Source organism: Neofelis nebulosa, chromosome X, assembly GCF_028018385.1.
Source record: "Neofelis nebulosa isolate mNeoNeb1 chromosome X, mNeoNeb1.pri, whole genome shotgun sequence".
NCBI classification, from domain to species: domain Eukaryota; kingdom Metazoa; phylum Chordata; class Mammalia; order Carnivora; family Felidae; genus Neofelis; species Neofelis nebulosa.
This window is the reverse complement of record NC_080800.1, coordinates 20458218-20478955: the sequence shown is the minus strand read 5'-3', so window position 1 is coordinate 20478955 and position 20738 is coordinate 20458218. Positions and strand designations below refer to the sequence as shown.

Below are 20738 nucleotides of genomic sequence, written 5' to 3'. Positions count from 1 at the left end.
AAACAATTCAAACATCCATCAACTAATGAAGGGATAAACAATGTGGGTTCTATCCATAAAATGGAATATTATTTAGCTACAAAAAGGAATGAAGCGGGGCGCCTGGGTGGCTCAGTCAGTTAAGCGTCCGACTTCAGCTCAGGTCATGATCTTGCAGCTGGGGAGTTAGAATCCCGCACCGGGCTCTGTGCTGACAGCTTGCAGCCTGGAGCCTGCCTCCGATTCTGTGTCTCCCTCTCTCTCTGCCCCACCCCTCTCGTGTTCTGTCTCTTAAAAATGAATAAACATTAAAAATTTTTTTTAAAAAAGGAATGAAGCTTTGACACCTGGTACAACATGGATGACCCTTGAAAACACAACCCTAAGTGAAAGGAGCCAGTCACAAAAGATTATATATTGCATGATTTGGGGACACCTGGGTGGCTCAGTCGGTGAAGCATCCAACTTCGCCTCAGGTCATGATCTCGTGGTCTGTGAGTTCGAGCCCTGCATTGGGTTCTGTGCTGACAGCTCAGAGACTGGAGCCTGCTTTGGATTCTGTGTTTCCTTCTCTCTATGCCCATCCCCCGCTCATGCTCTGTCTCTACCTCTCTCTCTCAAAAATAAATAAAACATTAAAAAAATAAAAGAGTACATATTACATGAAATGTCCAGAATAGGTGAATCCATAAAGACAGAAAGCAGATTGGTGGTTCGCAGGGGATCGGCAGAGGGGGGAATAGGACTGACGGTTAAGGGGTAGAGAAGAGAGTTCCTTATTAGGGGGATGAAAATGTTTTGGAATGAGATAGTGATGATGGTTGTACAACTTTGTGAATACACCAAAACCCAGTGAATTTCAGAAGTTTTATGGTACGTGAAATATATCTCAAATTTAAAAACACAGTTCTGGGGCGCCTGAGCAGCTCAGTCAGTTGAGCGTCCAGCTCTTGATTTCCCCTCAGGTCATGATCTCGAAGTTTGTGAGATCGAGCCCCGCACCGGGCTCTGCGCTGACAGTGCGGAGCCTGCTTGGGATTCTCTCTCTCCCTCTCTCTCTCTGCCTCTCTCCTGCTCGTGCTCTCTCTCTCTCAAAATAAACAGGTAAACATGAAAAATATTTTAAAAAACACAGTTCTGCTTGGGGGGGGTCCATTTCTTTTTTTAAAATGCTTATTTATTTATTTTGAGACAGAGAGAGCAGGCAGGGGAGGGGCAGAGAGAGAGGGACACAGAATCCCAAGCAGGCTCCATTCTGGCAGCACAGAGCCCCATGCGGGGCTCCATCTTGTGAACCGTGAGATCATGACCTGAGAGGAAATCAAGAGTCAGACACTGAACCGACTGAGCCACCCAGGCGCCCCAGGGTCCATTTCTTACTTAGTAGTGTGACCTTTGAAAACTTATGTAACCTTTCGGAACTTCAGGTTCCTCAACTATAAAGTAGGAAAAAATAATACTTAACACAGAACTGTTAGTGGAGATCTAGTTAGCTATTAAAGGGAAAGCAGTTTGCACCAGTCTTCAGGCTCTGCTCTTACCTGCTGCCCTCAGTATCTGGTGGGGTTGTGGGGGGGGGGGGGGGTCTCTGGTGAGATTCAGGACAAAAGCATACAGTGGAGTCCCTCACTCACCCTCTATCCTCAGGGGAGTAGAATGTGAAGGAACATTGAGCCAGGGAGTGGAGTGGTGAAAGTTTTCCTCCTCCTCCTGTAAGCTGGACACCACTCCTTGGGAGGGACTCTCTGCTTTAGGGGGACCAGGTGAGACCCCAGGGGAAAAAAGGTAGGACAATGCGTCCCCAATTTTGGCTGGTCGCTAGGCTGTAAGGGGCAGAGTAATGGGGCTTCTGGGGATTTCCGCTTGGTCTAGCGCCTTAATGGGAAATTGTGTGAACAGCATGCCTGATTTCTTGCTGGACCCAGCCATTCAGCAGGAATACAGTTTCAGGGAGGAGAGGGAAGCCTCAATGTCTGGCACATCCAGGGCTAAAGAGATCCCTGCGGCACTCCAGGCAGCAAGGAATACCTGCTCAAACAGAACGATCTTGAATTGTATTTGTTCAAAATAATTTAGTGAGGGTGGGTGGTATTGACAAGGAGTGCTTTCATATTTCCACCAGGGGGCGCTGTCTGCCTCCTTGGTGGCCACGTCCATGTTGTAAAGGAAACAGACGTGGAGTTAACTTGTACCATAGGACCAATTTTTTTAAAGTTTTAACACCATGAAAGTGACTCCCCAGTCTACACTTCTAATCCTGAACTTCCCTCCAAACACTGGTCCTACATTTTCAGCTTTCTGCTTCCTATTTCCACCCGGATGTCCTGCTGACACGGAACTCGCTATGCCCCAAACCCAGCTCACCAGCCTCTCTCTCAAATTGAGCTTCTTATCGTGGTGTGTGGACCGAGGACAGCTAATTCTGTTCTGCAGAATGTGAACTGCAACAGGATCTCTGGCTGAAACCTGGTCACACTGTGCCTACCGCGTCAGGCACTCAGGAGAAAGCAGTGTCTTTTTCCACTGTGCGCAGAGGCACCGGAATGGCTTGCGGCGGTCCCCGGCACCACAGGCACCTCTCGTGCTCAGCCTGGCCGTTTGCGTGTACGCGCTTCTCTCTGTTCCACGTCTGCCGCCATCCCTGAATGTCAAAACCATAGTTTTGTCCCTGAAGAGCCATCACGATTGTTGCCACTGCCATAAAACCTTCTCTGGACTGCTTCCTCTCCTGCACTCCCACCACCCTTAGGTCAACTCTTCTCCCTCTGAATTTTCAAGGCACCTTACTATACTTTCACTGTGGCATGTGCCCTTTCTGCCTGGGAGTCAGCTATTGTGTTTTATTGTGGTAAAAGCCGCTTCACATTAAATTTACCATCGTAACCATTTTAAGTGCACCGTTCAGGACTGTTAAGTATATTCACACCGTTGTGCAACAGATCTCTAGAACTTTTTCATCCTTTGATACTGAAACTTCATATATATGTTAACCACCAATTCTTCCAGCCCCTGGTAACCACCTTTCTACTTTCTGTTTCTATGATTTTGACTACTTTAGATACTTCATGTAAGGGGAATCATACGGTTTTTGTCCTCTTGTGACTGGTATCTTTCCCTTAGGATAATGTCCTCGAGGTTCATCCGTGTCGTAGCATATGACTGCATTAACTTGTTTTTAATTAATTTTAATATTCCATCGTAGGCATAGACCACATTTTCTTTATCCATTCATCTGTCCGTGGACATTTGAGTGTATTATTTCTGCCTCTTTGCTACCACGAATAATGCAGTGATAAAGACGGGTGTGCAAACAGCTCTTCGAGATTCTGCTTTGGATTCTTTTGCATAGGTAGCCAGAAGTGGGATTGCTAGATCATAGGGTAGACTTATTTTTAATTTTCGAGGACCCTTCATACTGTTTTCCATAGCAACTGGACCATTTTACATTCCCACCAACAGTGCATGAGGGTTCCCACTTCTTCATGCCCTCATCAACAGTTGTTATTTTCCATCGTTCTTTTGATAATGGCGCCCAGCCATTTCAGTACAGGTGGCTGGGTTAGTTTCCTGGGGCAGCTGTAACAAACGGTCACAAACTGAGCAGCTTAAAGCAACAGAAATGTATTCTCCCATAGTTTTTGGAGCCTAGAGTCCCAAATCAAAGTGTGAGCAGGGCTGTTTCCCCCTATCGTCTCCCAGGGAGAATCCGTTCCGTGCTGTGCTGCTGCCTTAGCTTCTGGCGACTGCCAGAGGCACTTGGCAATCCTTTGTCGCTGCATGAGTTCAGTCTCTCTCCACTCCCATCTTCATATGACCATCTTTTCTCTCTGTCATCTCCTTTTCTCTTACAGACACGGTCCATGGATTGAGGGTTCACCCTGATGGGGCAGGGGACACAATTCAACCCACTACAGTTGTCATAATACACTGAGCGCCTTGAGATCAGGATATGATCAGGATCATATGTCTTGCCCACATTTGTTTACACCCAAGTGTCCAGCACAGTGCCCTAAACACAGTGCTCAATATGCTCATGGAGTTCACAGTTGGCTGCACTGGTGCTCAGTCAGGTGATGGATGCCGTCTAACCTGTTGGAATGACACCTAAGGTGGTCAGAATGCAGTCAGAATTGGGAACTGCACATCAGGGATTCGCACACCCCACAGGAACTCGATCATCATCACCCCAGATAGGACTTTTAAAATATAGTGCAGAGGGTGGCTCAGTCGGTTAAGCGTCTGGCTCTTGATTTCAGCTCAGGTCATGATCTCATGGTTCGTGAGGTTGAGCCCTGCATCGGGCTCTGCGCTGACAGAGTGGAGCCTCTTTGGGATTCTCTTCCTCCCTCTCTCTCTGCACACCCCTCCCTGTCTCTCAAAATAAATAAATACACTTTAAAAATAAATAAAATGGGCACTTAAATAAAATATAGTGCAGAGAACTCAATGAAAAACCACTCATGGCTTCATAGCCACAGAGCTTAAGTGAAAAACTTCTCCCCATTCTTGCAAATAAATCCCAGATGAAGCCTGGCTGGCCTTGGGAGATTAAGGTAAACTTGGCCAAAACCCCAAGTTTCACAGTGAGAGTCCACAGCCCTCCCCCCAAGTCCTGCAAATTCTCAACTCCCTCCTTCATGGTTCTGACTTGTCGTTCCTGTGTGAGAGTGTGTGTGTGTGTGTGTGTGTGTGTGTGACTCCTTTCCTTTCTAAGATTCAGACGCTTTGCCAGAAGCTGTGCAAGATCCCCAACCACCTCCCCCACCCAAGCGGCTCGTAGGTTTAGAACTGGGCCGAAGGTTTGGGGGTTACACACTGCACCCCCAGTCTTGGGCCATCTTGCTCATTCCACTTTCTCCTTGTTTTACTTTGCTCTGTCCCTTCCCTGTCTGGTTCGAAACACAAACTCCTTTCCGGTCTCATCCAGGCAGTTTTGCTCACACTCCCTCCCCCTGACATCTCGGCTTTACTCTAAACAGGCTTATTTTTGTAATTGAAGGAAGGCAAAAAAAATTTTCTTAAGGCAGGCAAGCAGGCAGAAAATAAAAGGTGGGGAGGGAGGGACTGGGACCTTCTAAGAGGAATTCTCATACCAGCCATTAAAATAATATTATTTTTTCTTGCGCCTTATAAATATTAATAATAAGTAAAAATTGGAAGTTCTTGGAGTAGGGAGGGAAATTTAACAACAGGCTGTGGTCCACTTGCTGTAGACTTCCCCCAAACCTTGGCCTTCTTGCCAGGGTGAAGCAATTCTCTTCTTAAGTTTACATTTAATTATAATTGCAACTGTCATGATGATTAAGCCTCTCCCTTTGTCATTGTCTTTTCTTGGCATCATTTCTTTGGCTCAGTTTGCATGCTATAGACCGTATGAATCACAGCGAATCTGTGCTTTTTAACTGTGGCGAAACCAGAGGCAGCTTTTTGTTTATTCCCAGAATCCGTTCCAAAACAGCTGTTAAATGTTCATCCTTGGTTTTGTCATCTTATTTCAGGGAATCGTAACAGCAGCATCTTCTGTTTTCAATTCTCCTGAAGAAAGAAGCAAGTTGGTGTGCAGTGCGTAGGTGCTAGTTAATGCCTTATTTCCTCTCATTTCCTTAATCAGGAAATTTCATAGTTCAGCAGGGGCAAGGTTCCCAGGAATGTGGTTCTGACCTCAACCAAGCTGTGTGAAACACTTGACCGTGAAAACAGCTTGCTCTGCAAGCCTCTGGGTGTTCCAAACCGAGAACGACCAGAAGCTTCCATTTGACAAAGCAGTGAGGAAAGTTTGTAAATTTTTCATGGTTAGTGATGGTTCCATCTCCAGGAGAATCAATCAGCTGAAAAGCAATACATTAAGTCATAAATCAACTGGTAGTCTGGACACAAATTGGCTGGTGGGTTTCACTTTAGGGAGATTTTCTTCTGAAAAACTGCAGTTGAATGATGGACTCAATACCATGTGGTATGAAAAAGCACTCAGAAAAATCAAGACAAATTGTGCCTTATCTGGGTGCCAGACGTTGCTTAGTTTGGGGTCATTGCTTGAAGGCTAACAGCTTACCAAAACGGCCATTTTTAAAATGTCACGAGCCATGGTTAAATTGCTTTTTACCAATGGTTTTCACCCCATAGCTATACATTGGAATTACCCAAGGGGAGTTTTAAACATATACTGAGAACTGTTCCCTACCCCAAAGATTTTGAATCACTGGTCTTGAATGAAAACTAGACAGACATTGGTCTTTTTAAACTGCTCTCCAGGAGATTTCTAGCGTGCAGCCAGGACTAGAGCCAGTGCTTTCTGAACCACAAACACCTTTGAAACCTGTATGTATGTAGTGTACGGGGTGGGCACAGTGCAACTGCGCACACTGCCGGAAGTTAACTGGCTTTACACTTGCCTGTCTTTTTTTTTTTTTTTTTTTAATTTTTTTTTTCAACGTTTTTTTATTTATTTTTGGGACAGAGAGAGACAGAGCATGAACGGGGGAGGGGCAGAGAGAGAGGGAGACACAGAATCGGAAACAGGCTCCAGGCTCCGAGCCATCAGCCCAGAGCCTGACGCGGGGCTCGAACTCACGGACCGCGAGATTGTGACCTGGCTGAAGTCGGACGCTTAACCGACTGCGCCACCCAGGCGCCCCAACACTTGCCTGTCTTTTATGTAGAACGTGTTCTCCTTCCATCAGAGATAACTTAGCCCGTGACAAATAGCCTTTGGCAAGCCTCACATTCATTTCTGTGTGATTTCATGTGTGTGTCTCTCTCCCCGCCCTGCCCCACTCTTCTACACCCCCCTCCCCGGAGGTGCAAACCTAATTTTCAGCCCAAACCGTCTTTTAGAGACTGAAAACCTCCCAAGCCAGTTCAGACTGCCCTGGCGGACTGGCTTCTAGAACAACATACATTATCCCCTGTTCGAGTGAGTATGATTCTCTTCCCCTCCTCAACCTCCAGAAGGGAGGAATCACCAAAATGTGAGCCCTTGCTAAAAACAAAACAAACCAGGGGTGCCTGAGTGGCTCAGTCGGTTAAGCTTCCGACTTCAGCTCAGGTCATGATCTCACGGTTCGTGAGTTCGAGCCCCGCGTCGGGCTCTGTGCTGACAGCTCAGAGCCTGGAGCCTGCTTCCGATTCTGTGTCTCCCTCTCTCTCTCTGCCCCTCCCCTGCTCACACTCTGTCTCTCTCTCTCTCAAAAATAAATAATAAACATTAAAAAAAATTAAAAAACAAAAAAAACAAACCAACCTCTGAATATACCAATTTTCCAAACTGGTCCTTGTCCAGTATCCTCCATTTCAGGAAATGGCCCCTCCACTCTACTCTCTTTTTGAACCAATAAGTGGGACTCAGACTTGATTCTTGCCTTCCCATCTTCCCTCACATCTGATCCCTTGCACTCCCCCTCCCATTCAATCAGCTCAGTCTCCAAGACAACTCAAATTTATCAGCTTTTCACCACGCCCACTTCACTGCGGGGTCTAGCCACACCCATGGCCACGCCCTCAGCTACCTGCTAGTATCACACCAAGCCACCGTCACAGTCCCACCTCCGCACTGCATGGCCTCCCACCTACGTTAGCTTCTGTCTCTGCTTTCACCCCTTCAAGCCATTCCAGCAGCCACAGTAATGTTTTCATACGGTGGTTTACAAACCACTTGTCTGCCGAAAGCCGTTCTCAGGCGCTGTACATTTCAAGTGGAGTAAAATCCAGACTCCTCACCATCACCATGGGATCTGGCCACTGCTGCTGTGTCCCCACCATGAGTTGGGTCCCTCTCCCTCTCCTCACTGGATCCAGTCACGCTGGTTTCTACCCATTCCTGGAGCATAACAGGTTCTGTCCTTTCTCTGGTGCCTTGCCTGGCTGCCTCAGTATCCTGTCAGTCGCCCTTTAAGCGACCGTCTTCAAAAAGGCCTTCCCTGCCGATTTTATCTCTGTCTTAGTATCTGACGTATTTCCTTGCTAGCAATTATTTACCTGTTGGTCTGTCTTCTCTCTCCCCTGACTAGAACTGAAGCTCCATGAGGAAAAGGACTTTCTCTGATTCACGAGTGTGTGCCCAGCCCCATACACCATGCCTGGCACACAGTGGGAACACTTCCGATATTTGTGGAACCATTTGATGAACGACTGGAAAGAGGAGAAGGAAGGGACTGGGCAGTACACGTATCGGAAGCAACGTACCTCAGCATGATTAACACTTGATTGTGCTTTTGAGAAAAGCAATGTCAGCTTTTACTTAATGTGCCCACTCTGGCCATTAGCTCTTGTCGACACAAGTATCACTCAAGTCATTCTTGTAATTTGCACCAATTAGGGTTCTGGTTGCAAGTACAGAAACCAACTTCAGCTAACCTAACCAAAACCATGAATCCATTACAGGGCTTGTGGCCTGCCTTATGGAGCCTAAGCACTGGCGACAGAAAGGGACTAAGATCAGGAAACAAATTCCTGGAAAGCTACGGATATTTCTCCTTCTCTTTCTTCTCTCTCTCTCTTTCCCCCTCTCCTGCTTTTCTCTGCACAATGTCGTCTTTCTTGTTTCTCTGCAGGTCAGCTTTCGGTGGTTTCTGAGCTTGTGCCTCTCTCCTGTCCTAGCGCCCAGGTGGAGCTGGAGGCTCATGGAATCGCACCTCCGAATTTCCTGAGAGAGAGATTCTGAGTGCCCCAGCCTGGGTGAGGTGCTCAACCCCAGACAGTTGCCAGTAGCCAATGAGATAGGAATCCATATGCAAGGGCTCCCGCCACGGGTGTTGCCTTGAAATGCCCCAGGGGGTGAGGGAGTTTCAAGGGACAGCTCCTGGTGGAAAGGGGGAATCTCCGGCTTTTGGGCCTCAAGTGGTCTTCAGGGCCCCGCTCATCCTCAACTCCTCCTGGCTGTCTCTCCACAAGCTCCTTACAAGCAGGCTGCCTCTGGAGCTGGTTCTTTAATTCCTGGCATAGTATGGGGGAGAAGGAAGGGAAGAAGAGAAGCATTTTCATGCCACAGAAAGAGGAGACTTCAATCAAGAAAAGAGTATTTTAAGCATCAAAGCATGACATGTTGTTTCTAAGAGGAGAATTAGGTTAAGAGAAGAACACGTGCATATGAAGTATGAAAGCTTGGTGGATTATTTTCAGTTGTTGCCTTTGAGTTATTTGTTCAAGCCTAATGACTCAGCCAGTGAGAGAGTCTTTTTTTTATAGGATCAATCTTACCTTATTGCTCAAAAGGCAAGTCCAAATGATAATATATTTCTGCGTAATGTTGCGTTGACGAAGCAGCCTGTGTCCCTGTCCTTATGCTCCCTTTTATGAAGCATCGTCTTTCAACACTGACACTTGAATCTATAGAAACAGACCCATCAATATATTTGAATAAAACATAAGTGGTTGACTTTGGGTGTGAGAGTTTAAGGTCTTATGGAAGAATGCCATGCAAGATAGAACAAGAGACGTATTGAGGAAAAGTCTTCCTTAAAGGCCACATGGTATATTGCTCAACATTCCAGCTTTGTGGCCTAAGGATTCAAACCCTGGTTTCTGCCCATTTTCTAGTTGTGTAGTCCTCAACAAAGTATTTCATTCCTTATCGTAAAATAGGAGGAGTAACAGCACTTGCCTCTGAAGAGTTGGGTGAGGTTTACTTGTATGAATGGATCGTATCACTTAGGGATTGTGCTGGACTGCAAACAATAAAAGCCCTGACTAAATAGTAGTGTCTGCAGCATTATATTGTATACCTGATTAATTATATGGGAAAATAAATAAGTAAATAGTAGCTTCAGCAGACCATTCATTTTTCCCACTCACTAGGAAGCTTAGGGATAGGGACTTGGGTAAGGGGCTCACAGATTTCCAAGCTGAGGTCTTTGCAGCTCCTGTGATCTTTCTTGCACAATCCCAAGATGGCTGCCATGGCCTCAGCCATCATGTCCATATTCCTAACAGCAAAAGGGAGGAAGGGGTAGTGATTGAATCAAGAGAACAAAAACTTTCCCAGATGTCGAAGTCAGCACAGGCTAAGTGCTGTGACAAAAAAGGCCACTGATCAAGGGATCGACATGATAGATATTTACTTCTCACTCTTGCCAAGGTCAGTTGGTAGCAGAGGGTAGGGGCTAGGGGTGAAGGATAGGATGTAGCTTGGCTCAGTCCAGTCATGCAAGAACCCATTTAGACTACAGGGCTTCCAGGGTCCTAGTAGGCATGAATGTCCTTCCAGCAGACAAAGGAAGACAGAGCGTGGGGAAGTGTGTAGAAAGGTTTATGGGTCAGGTCTAGACTGAGGTACTAGATTTTTGTTCACATTTGATTGGCCAGATTTCAGTTATGTGGGTCCACATGAATATAAAGGGAGCCAGAAAATACAGTCCCAGAATGAACACTTCTTCCCAGCAACGTCTCCGTGCCATGGACAGGGAGCACGGATCTCTGGAGGAAGGGCCGTCTCTGCCACATTGGAGATCCATAGCAACTTCTACATAGATTGTATTGCCTAAAATTATGGTACTTGATCACCACTGCCTGCAACAAAGCCTGGGAAATGTAGCTTTCAGCCAGTACGATTACAACCTCGGATAGCTTGAGTTTCTTTTGATAAGAAAATAGTGGGTAGGCAACTAGCAATGTCTGCCTCATGTGAGGAAAATTCTTAACACAATGCCTGGCACTTAAATGTTCAGTAAATGCTAGCTATTGTCACTGCTAGGATAGCTTTCTTGGGGACAGATGTACTATCTGGCATAGCTGTATTTCCTGCTGTAAATACTTTGCTTGACATTCTGGTTTATTGAATGCAGAAACTAGGGTCAGAAAATCTGGATTTAAATCCTGGCTCGGTCCCTTACTATCTTCTCTGAGCCTCGGCTTTTTGATTGAAAAAATGGAAGGGTTTAGACGTGCCCCACAAACTTGCTGTGTGGATTAGCTTAGACAATGAGCTCACATGGGCCAAGAGCATCCTTTTGTACATATTATGTACACAATATTACAACTGAATCTCAAGTGGAAGCAACCCAAATGCCCGCTGCATTAGCTTCCTAGGGCTTCCATAACAAAGTGCCACAAACTGCGTGGCTTAAAACAAAGGGACTTATTCTCTCCTGGTTCTGGATGCTAAAAGTCTGAAATCAAGGGGTAGCAAGACCAGGCTCCCTCCCGAGGCCCTACAAGAGAATCCTTCCTTGCCTCTTCCATTTTCTGATGATGGCATGGTGATCCTTGGCTTTCCATTGCATGACTGCCCTTCTGCCTCTGTTCCCCGTGGTATTCTCCTTGGCATGCCTGTGTGTCCCTACTCTGCTTATAAGGACACTAGTCATATTGGATTAAGGGCCCACCCTACTCCAGTATGACCTCATTTTTTTTTTTAGTGTTTTTTCATTTTTGAGAGAGAGAGAGCGAGCGAGCATGAGTGGGGATGGGGCAGACAGAGTGGGAGACACAGACTCCGAAGCAGGCTCCAGGCTCCGAGCTGTCAGCACAGAACCTGACACGGAGCTCAAACCCATGAACCGTGAGATCATGACCTGAGCAGAAGTCAGACGCTCAACCGACTGAGTCACCCAGGTGCCCCCACTATGACCTCATCTTAACTAATTACATCTGCCATGACCCTGTTTCCACATAAGGCCACATTGTGAGGTACTGGGGGTTAGGATGTCAACATGTCATGGTGGGGGAAGGGGGCCACAACTCAATGCACACATAATATTCATTATATAATGAATGAATGAAGAAAATGTGGTATATCCACATAATGGAATATTCTTCAGCCATAAAAAGGAATGAAGTACTAATCATGCTACAATGTGTGAAAACATAAGGCTAAGTGAAAGTAGCCAGACATAGAAGGTCATACCTTGTATCATTCCATGTGCACGAAATGTCCACCATGGGCAAATCTATGAGACAGAGAGCAGGTTAGTGATTGCTCAGGGCTGGGGGAGGGGCACTGGAGAGTGACCGCCAAAGAGTATGGGTGGGGTTTCTTTCAGTGGGGGGGCAAAAATGTCCTCAAATCATCGGTGGTGACAGTCGTGCGATGAAAATGCACAAATGAAATGCCGCCATTTTAAGTAAGTTTGGGCCTCTACCTTCAATACATTACATTTCCAGGGTCCGGAAAGAACCTATACATGTCATCCGACAAATGCTGCTGGAAAGCTGAAAGGAATCCTAGGTTAGGGAGGGAGAACACAAGACTTTGGGGGAAGGAGAAGGAGATTTAGCTGGCCAAGGGATTGGGGACAATGGACATCCACTGTCCTCTAATTTCAATGCTCTTTGCTCAGCATCTGGGAGTCTTGCTAATTAGGAATGCCATGAGTTCCTTGATCCGTAGCAAGTCCACACCCTGTACCTTGGCTCAGCCTGTAGCCCTGTCATCACTGACAGAAGTAAACCCACTATTCTGTCTTCCCTAAATTTATACCTAACGTTCTCTTCACAGGCCACCTTTGGCAGGCCATTCAAGGCCCTGTTGTAAGAATGTCCATGAAATTATCCCTGCAAGGCCACGAAATGATGCTAAAATTTGAGATCTCTATCCATATTCCCCATAGCACCTAAATATTCCAACTCGATTTCATCCTCCAGACAGGAGGGGGGGCAGAAACTCCTTTTACACAGAGAGAGAAGGCAACTGAGAGCTGCTATGTTGATGTTGCATGCTGCCACATTCCTGGCCCAGGGCCAGGCGCTGCTGGAGATACAAAGAGGAATAAGACCCAGAACTTCCTCTCAGGGGTCTTTGAATCTGGTTGTTGACAGCGGTGGAGGTGGGTGAGGTAGAAAGAACTGGCCGGAACCAAGGTCTGTGACTCCAGCTGTGTTCCTAACTACTTCTTGAGTGTCAGCCCTAAGGCCCTCTGCGGGTCTTGAAAGATTTCCCCACTTTCTCTATGTGCATTATTCCAAAGAAGTTTCTCTGGCTCTCTCTTCTCCATCCCTCCACCTCCACCTTTCAGTAAGTAATATTTCTTTTTGAGGTGACTCTTACCTGCCTCCCTCTAGCCCCCAAATCAGCAGGCCATTTCTTCTGTTTCCAGTCACCCCAAGGTTAAATACAAATGTCTGTTGCATTAACAGGAAGAAAATGGAACTGAAAGAAAGTTTGCCTAATTTGTAAAATAAAAATGAGTTTCGATCCCGGTAGCTTATGTATTATTCTTGTAAGGACTGGGTTTACATCGATCAGCTTTTCCATGGCAGTCAAGTGTGGAATGTGGTGAAGTTAGAAATGTAATTGTGTAGACATAAAAAATTGCATCTCTATAACCATCATCGGGACACTTTTCTCAAGACGCTATCTCGGTGTCCTTCAGAGCAATAACTATATCAATTGAGAATGTAACAGAAGCAACTTAAATGTTATGCCTCGTTTACTTCTGGTAGGGCTAATGTGCTTCAGAGCAAGACTATTACTCATGACATAAGGTACTCTCAGACAGGCTGGAAACGCTTCAAGACCATTAAAATAAAATGCCAGCCATTCCTGCTGTTCAAATATTCTTCAACTTCTAATTTAAGGCACCAACACCTAAGAATGTAATTGTGTTATTCTCTCTGATAGCTGGAATCTATCTAAGCCAAATGCCGGGGAATTATGGACTATTGGGGCTACGGGAGTCCAGAAGACAAATGAGGTGGGGAAAATGTGTTATTTTGTACCGGCACGTTCAACGTTTGTGCTCCGTTATCGTTTATGTGTTAAAATGTATTCAAAGACAAAAGCGCCTGAATTGTCTTTCTTCAGCTGAATTGAAGAAGAGGTTGGGGAAATGCATAAACCACCTCGAGATCTGAACTCAGAAGTCAGAAAGAGAAAGACTCACACACCCGTACTCAGAATTACTTTTTCCACTAAATTTTCTCTAGACTTGATTGTCCATTTTTGAAGCAGGAAGTTGTCTTCTTGATAAAGCAGTCCCACGCATCACCCCCTTCCTGGCCCCAGAAGAATTCACAATTCTCTCCCTGATGAGCAAGTGGACCACAGTTTGAAAAAGGCACACCAGATCAGAAAAAGGGCAATTTTAAAAGCTGATGCCGGGAAAGGTGATGCTTCCCCATCACATGTGGAAATTACTTCTGTTTAATGCCTGCCTTGGGAGGGGCACACGTTAGGCGCAGGGACCCCATCGGCACATCAGGGCTTTGACTGGGACACGATGCCAATTCAAACTGTCACACAGTGCAGGGAGGGAAAAAGCCTAAATCAGTTTCTATTCTTTAATAGAAAGCAATACTGTAGTTTAAATTAGCAAGGCACGGCTGAACCACTATTTAAAATGCGTTTGCACTGACATCCCAAGAAAGGGTTTTTTTTTTCTTGTTTAATTGCACTGTCAGTGTGGAACGCTTTCACTTAAAACCATTCTGAGGTAGACCTTTTAATAGAAAGTGACAATTTAAATTGCCATGATAGCAGCGTAAATGGTGCTTAAAGTCATTACTAAACTCACGTCGCACTTGGCTCCACACCCGGTTGGTAAAGCTGAAGGAAAGGTGGGGGGGGGGGCAGGGAGGCAAGTCACTAAGTGGTGAATCATTAATTCCTTTTATATTCTTTGTAATAACATCAGCTGTGATGAAGTCATCTGGCTCCCACTGGATGTGAGTACGTTTCTACTGAATTCCACATCGTTCCATTCTAACGTTGTCCCAAGAAGCGCCTATTACTGAAGAACTGCTGTAGTCACGGGCGCTCACTTCCCGGCTGTTACTTTGCTTTCTTGTCTTCAGGCCCACGGTCTGGAAGAGGGGCTGTGGTTTCCATTTGCTGGTTGGAATGGAGAAGTGAAGGTGTTAGATCTATTTCCTTTCTTTACTCTGCCTTGAGTCAGTCAGCTTCTCCAGGTAGTCCTTGGAAACGAGAGCTTTCGAGGGGCACTGTCCCCAGAGCCGAAGGTGTCATCGCGAGTTGAGGTCAAGGCCCTCTGAGTGGTGCCATTAGTCAACTGGTGCCATTCGATTGGTTTAACCGCAACAACTGGGTGGCCAAACCCATGAGGCCGTATCTGGGACCACAGGGGTGGCAGCACCATAGAATCTACTGGAGCCATGCACCTGGAAAGGAGCTCACTAGCAGGTTAAGGTTGAGTTTAAAGGACCGGGGACAACGGAAGGGATAGACGAGGAACAGAGAAGCCTGTGTGCGGGATTGAGAACCACTCGGTCACCTCAAGTCTCTCACTCAGTTTTCTCCAGTCTGAAAAAGAAGCCCCTAAAAGCGAATTCATCATTTGGTTGTCGGGCACAATAGTTCAACTAGTTTATCACAGAGTTACCGTGTAAAAATATGGTGTGCGTTCCTTTTTATCACGTAAACATTACCTCAAAGAGCTAACAACTGTAACTGGGCTCCCAGTAGGGAAATGTGCTTCACATTTTAAACATCAAACACTCTATCTAGGACAGGGTTTCTGAGTAGTTTCCTGAAGTCATACAATTTAAGGGCTCTGGGAATGACCGTACACCTTTCAAATTTATCTTAAATCAGACATTTAACATTTCTGAAATTTCCATCACTCAAAATGGGAAGTGACCCTGGTGATCCTCGGGGGCATGACATTAGGGTCTTAATTTCAGGGGGCTGGGGATGGGTTATAGAGAGTCCATGAAAACCATACACAGATTTGCGGGGGGGGTGGGGGTGCTTTACTAAGTTCATTTCTTTCATCACATTTCAAAGAACTTTATGAAGCGAAGACAAAGCAAAACAAAACAAAAACCTTAAGAACCATTAATGCAATCTTACTTCACGAAAAACGAAAAAAGCAGAGAGGTGGTTGACTTCCAGGGGTCACACTGATAGCCACTGGCCAGGCTGCACAATCCCAGCCTCCGATTCCCAGCCCGACACTGCCTTTTTCGTTTTTTACAATTTCTCTTCCTTTTGCAGAAAGCTGCTTTCTTGGCAACCTCCACTCCCGGGAACACAACTGTCCCTGGCAGAGGCAAGAGGGGCCTCAGAGCCCCTGAAATTACTGTCGCAATGTTCACGCCTGTCGGCCCATGAAAGGAGGACCCGAGAGATCATGGATTTATTTACACCATGTATTCATTCATTTAACAAAGATTTATCCAGCTCAATATTTCTCAGTGCTCTATTCGTACCTAATTCTGACAAATTTTGTTATCCACCTTCAGAGAAAATAGCAGGAAGTTAGCTGGAAGAGGACCGCAAAAGGCAGAGAAATTGATCCGCAATTAGGAGCTACTCGCCCACAGCCTGACAGCAAAGAGAAAGCAAACATCCACGGTCGTGCTGGGAAGGCTCTGAGCCCTGAAGCGGACGGTAAATGGCTTCTCACACAGTCTGATCGCGAATGTAGGGCTGGGCAGAGTTCGCTTTACAAAACTCTTCATGTAAAGGGTTAAAATGTATGCCGTGTGATGAAAACACACATCTACACAAAAACCTGTACACAAATGGTCACAGCAGCGCAATTCAGAATAGCCAGAGGGGAGAAAACAACGCAGATATCTGTCCGCAGATGAATGTGCTCTATCTATACAGCGAAATATTATGTGGCCATAAAAAGGAACGAACTACTGACACCCATTACGACGAGAATGAACCGTGAAAACATTACGATGAGTGAAAGACACCAGTCACAAAGGGCCACGTAGTCTATGATGGCATTTATATCAAATGTCCAGAACAGGCAAACCTATCGAGGCAGAAAGCTTAATTGTTGCTTAGGGCTGGGAAGGATGGGCGGTGGGCGATAACCAGAGGATACACGGGTCCTTGGTGAGGTGATTTACATGTTCTAAAATTGACTGGTGATGCTTGCACGCATCTGAATATGTTTTAAAACTATTGACTTGTACACTGTGAATGGGTAAATTGTATGCTGCATGAATTATATCTCAATAAAGCTGTTTGTTTTTTTTTTTTTTCAGTGCACACCATACGAAGGCTTAAAACCTAAGCTCTAGCCTTGTGGAAAATCGCTTCTCCCTTTGGAGCCAAACTTGGAAACGTCACTGGTCTTAGGGAAGGGGTAACACATGAGGCTAATTCACAGCAGGTTCTTAGTGACGTCCGCTTTTGTTATAGTAACAAAGGCAGCAGAAAAACCCATAGAACACAGGATGTCAGAAGAAGTATCAAAGAAGGGAGGAAAGAGAAGAGTTAGAAGGGAAAATACACACGATACACATACAGCACAATGTTCTGCCAGAGAATAAACTTGAGTTTTGGACTCAGTCAGCTAGTCACCTTAGCCACCTTAGGGAAGATGATACTCAGAAGAGGGAGGGGGGAATCTAGGATAAAAGTAAGTTTACTATGTTTTGAAAGGCCAAGTCTTGTTGGAGGAAATTAACTGCTGATATCCAGAAAATGGAGCAGTTGGTCTCTTGTGTTTAAAGGGTCAAAGGAGACAAAGTGCCTGGTGCAACAGGGGATAAGGCAGAAGACAATCTAAAAGCCTCGAGAGAAGCGATGGCCCCTCTGTTGTCTTTGGGGACACTGGAGGAGCCCTTTGGCACCAGTGCCATCCCCAAGACTAGATAAAGGCCAATAGCTGTGAGTGCCACAAAGCAGGGACACCTGGGCCAGCCTCGGGTATCATGGCACCGCAGGGGACCAACTTGTGCGGCTGAGAGGACCGGATGCTAAGAACTGTGACCTATGGAAATCTATATGGCACGAGCGGAGTACCCTGGGGTGAGCCAATCACTGAGGAAGCACAACACCCCCAAGCCGGGCCCGGTAAACGTCACAGCAGTGAGGCCAACAGCAGCCATACAGGACTGGTGTTGCTGGTGACACCGGGAGGCAGCAAGAACCCCGGCAGCAATGCCAGCACAAGGCGACAGTCAGCTGGGATCTTCCGTGTGCAGTGAGAGGCCCGCAATGTTCTCGGACCACCTGCAGGGGCGAGGGGGAGCCAGAGAGCGTGATGGTGGACTTCTGGGCCACCTGACCCATGTGGTCCTGAATCCATCTTAACTGAACGTGGAAAAAAAAGAGACGGGACATGCTCAAACCCTTCAGTTTACGGACAAGTTCGTGCTGGTTACGACAGAATAATATGCCCTGGAAGCAGTACGGAAGTCTGGAATTATGATGTGTTTTCCCAAGCGTTATCTCACATCGTCCTCATGAAGTCCTGTGAGCAGGTAGGTGGCTGACATTATTCTCCCCAAGTGTCAGATGAAGAGACTGACGCTTGCCGAAGCCAAAAGAATTGCCCCACATCGCATAATGAGTAAGCACCGAAGCTCTGGCTTCCACAAGGTATTCTGACCCTTAGTCCAGTGGGCCTCCCGTTACTCCATGATGCCCTCCAAAAAGGGGGGAATACATAAGCCCCCCACAACTTCAGGATCTTCCTGGCTCCGGACTGGAAGCAATGATCATAGTCCAGGGCCATCATTCCTAAGTGACCTCACTTTGGCCGCGGCTGCTTTTCTTGCTTCAGTCCATGGCACTCGCTCTAAGAAAACCTTCCTCCATGACTGAGGCAGGCCCGGGCCTGTGCCCGGATCCACACACCCTGACCAAATCCTGCCACGTCTGCCTACCACTCCAATCGCTTGTGAACTCACCATGTGATGGACAAGTGGCCCCTAGGCTTTGTTTGTCAGCACGTCTCCGACATCAGTGCTGCCTCGACCTGTTGAGAATGTGGGTCTTCCTAACTCGAGTGGAAGCTCTTTGACACTGGGGCCTTGTTTCACCTGCTTGTGACTCTCAGCAGCATCTAGTGCATAGAAGGAGCCCATAAACCACTTTGAACTGTGCCTATTCCTTTCAAACACACAGTGGGTGCTTGGCAAATCCCTGTTAATTGCCTGGTTGGCAAATTGACTATTCTCCAGTCCAGTCCTGTGCAAAACAACAACGATCCTCAGCGCCTCCGCCCACGCTGATCCTTACAGACCTGTTTCCTCAGCCAGTGACACACAGATGACACCCTCTTCCTACAGAGTCACGGTTAAGAGCAGGGGTCCTGGGACCGCCTCGGTTCAATCCCCTATCAGTAGTGGTTGTGTGCCCTCCAACAAGCTCTGGGCGTGTTGCTTCCTGCCTGTGAACTGGGGACGAGGAGGATGATAATGGTTTCTTATCACTTAGGGTTGTTATGGGAATGAAGTCGGGGAGTCTGTGCTCAGAACTGTGACGGAGCACAGATGAGCACGGATACGCGCCGGATAAACACAGCCAGTTAAGCTTACGAGTTGGAATTGCACGGGCCCTGCCCAGACGGCGTATCCAGTAACCAACACCGGGGGCTTCTCTCACCCCCCTCAGCTGAGCTGCAAGTAGATAAAAAGCAGATTCTAAAACCGCCCCCCCAAAAAGAGGAAAGGAGGGTTTAACAACCGTTTTTCTGGGAATACCCCCCTCCCTCTTTAGATGGGGAGTACTGTGTGACTCGGTGGAGCCGTTAGAGTCACAGTGGGTCGTCGCATGCTTCGTCCCGGGGCAGCAGGGCACGTGAGCCTGGCAACGGCACTGGGAATTCCGTCACGTCGCCCAACTGCTCAAAGAGGCATAGGCTTGGGTGCGTGTCATTTCAGGGGTCCCGTCACTATTAGCCACCCATTCAATCAGTCATTCATACATTGATTCATTCACTTATTCATTTAGCAAATACTTATTTAGCACCACGTGGAAGACATATGATAAAATGTAACTGCTATGTTCATCATATACCCTTGATCCTCTGGAGTCCCCAAACGGATTGACCGACACATAGTTCACATCCTAGTCATTTACAAACAATAGATAAGATAAATGAGTAAAATGTGTGGTATTTTAAGACAGTGATATGCTAAGAAGAAAACATAAAACAGGGAAAAGGATACCGAAATGTCAGGGGATGAGTGCTGAAACTCTAGATAAGTTGGCCAGGAAACCAAAATCAGTATCCTTCCCGGTTCTCCAGAGAAACAGAACCAACAGGATGGAGACAGAAAGCATGGGAGATTTTAAGGAACTGGCTCACGAGAGTGTAGGGCTGGCAGGTCTGAAATCCGCAGGGCAGGCCAGCAGGCTGCAGTCCCAGGGAAGGGTCGATGTTGCAGTTTTGAGTCCAAAAGCGGTCTGGAGGCCGCGTTCCTTTTCCTGGGAGGACCTCAGGCTTTTTCACTTAAGGCCTTCAGTTGATTGCCCGAGGCCCACCCTGTTGGGGGAGGTCATCCAGAGGACATAACCGCCAGTTGACCCTTAAGCTGGACCTTGGCAGTCAGAGGCTCCCTCCCCTGTCCTTGGAATGTTTCTTCGGCTTACCGGTCCCACAGTAGGAACCGGTTTCAAGGACACAGCCTTGAGAGTGTAAGGTGTTTCTGAGCCCATCTGGACTGGATACGTGGCAGAATCCTGTTAGAGCCCCTATATAAACTTTTAACATTCTGGCAGGGGGTGTGGAGATCTTGTCCCATGGTGCCCAAGACAAGCCTGACAAGTTCCCTTGCTTATTAAACCTGCCACCCAAATGTAGAGTGGCCTGCCTCTTTCCTCAGTCTCTCCTTGCCCTCCTCATCCGGGGGCCAGTTCACAAACCAACGACACCCACATTGTGGAGGGTAATCTGCTTTCCTCAAAGTCTACTGAGAAGGGGACTTTTGAGAAAAAAATAATCAGAAAATGAGAGAGTGAGCCACACAATACCCGGGAAGGAGAAAAACAGGTAGAGTGAGCAGAACAGGGCACAAAGGCCTTGAAGTGGGAAAATGCCAGGAGGCGAGTGAACAAGGGGAAGACGACTGGAGAGGAGACCTGACTCGCAGAGGGCCGACCGCGCGGGGCCTTGTGGGTC

General features: G+C 46.9%; 1 long non-coding RNA gene across 1 annotated transcript in view; it reads right to left on the bottom strand.

Annotated features, from left to right (window-relative positions):
• LOC131502261 (uncharacterized) overlaps positions 1-20161 on the bottom strand; it is a 138363-nt gene extending 118202 nt beyond the window's left edge. Inside the window, exon 1 of the long non-coding RNA XR_009256992.1 lies at positions 19926-20161. This is a non-coding gene — a long non-coding RNA (uncharacterized LOC131502261). The remainder of the gene's footprint in view (positions 1-19925) is intronic.
• Between the last annotated feature and the right edge of the window lie 577 nt (positions 20162-20738).